Source organism: Rhinopithecus bieti, unplaced genomic scaffold (genome assembly GCF_001698545.2).
Source record: "Rhinopithecus bieti isolate Rb0 unplaced genomic scaffold, ASM169854v2 scaffold_6647, whole genome shotgun sequence".
In the NCBI taxonomy this organism is placed as follows: Eukaryota; Metazoa; Chordata; class Mammalia; order Primates; family Cercopithecidae; genus Rhinopithecus; species Rhinopithecus bieti.
In genome coordinates, this window is record NW_016805092.1 from 1 (window position 1) to 966 (window position 966).

General features: G+C 61.1%; 1 long non-coding RNA gene across 1 annotated transcript; it reads left to right on the plus strand.

The window, feature by feature from the left end:
- Window positions 1-64: 64 nt before the first annotated feature.
- LOC108529093 (uncharacterized) lies at window positions 65-696 on the plus strand. Its single transcript, XR_001885397.1, has 3 exons — window positions 65-181; window positions 309-468; window positions 619-696. It is a non-coding gene; the product is annotated as an uncharacterized LOC108529093 (long non-coding RNA).
- The last annotated feature ends 270 nt before the right edge of the window (window positions 697-966 follow it).

A 966-nucleotide genomic window follows, 5' to 3' on the forward strand; every position in this document is an offset into this window, starting at 1 on the left:
GACCCCTGAAAGTGCTTGCCTTCAGCAGCTGGCCCCTGCCCCTGGGAACTGCAAGAGACTCCAGGTCTCCCTCTAGGGAGCTGTGAGCCAGCTCTGGTGAGAGTGGCCCTGGAAGCGGCGCCCATGTGCTTCTGACTCGCCTTTCAGGGCAGCATCTCAGGTCCAGGAAAACCTGGAGCAGGTGAGGGCCTCAATGAAGAAGGAGCCTGTGGCAGGGCCCTGAGATTGGTGGGCGGCCCCATCTGCCTTTCCCCTGCCTCCCATGGGGTCCAGTACTGCCCATTCGAGAAGGGGCCACCTCATTCCAGGTGTGCAGCTGGATGGCCCCTGTGACGGAGTACACTGTGGACTGCATGTGTGGAGAGGCGCCTGCACCTCGGGGCTGGGCTGTGAGGAGCACATTCCTGCACAGGGGCCTGTGACCTGTCCCGGTCCTCACTGGGAACCGCCTTCCTTCCTGGGTGCCAGGTGGGGTTCTGTGCACTTCCCTGAGGCTCCCCACGGGTCTGTTCATTGGGAAGTCTGGGGCTGCCTCTGGGGAGAGAGGAGAAGGGACTTCCCAGGGCAGGTTTCAGTGTACAGGCTGAGCCCATGTCTCCCTCCCTGGTCCCTCTGCAGCCTCAGTACTGGAACGAGGAGCTGCAGATGATGAGGGACCTGCCCAACAAGAACCAACCTGAGCAGCTGCTTCAAGAAAAGCCATGTTCAAGGTTCCGAAGCCCCTGGTGGGTGAGTGAGAGCCTCACAGCCTCAGGCCCACCTGTCTCCTGCTGGAATGTTTCTTGTGTACAGTAGGGACGTGAGGGAAACTGGCCTCCCCATGTTGGTGAACTGGGCCAGGTGGATGTAGCCTGAGGCTTTTGTGGGCGTGGCCTATCGCCCTCCCAGCCTTGGTCCCTCCCAGGTACACAGCAACTTCAGAGTGGCAGCCACATGGGGCGTCATTCAGGGAGGCATCGTCATGGT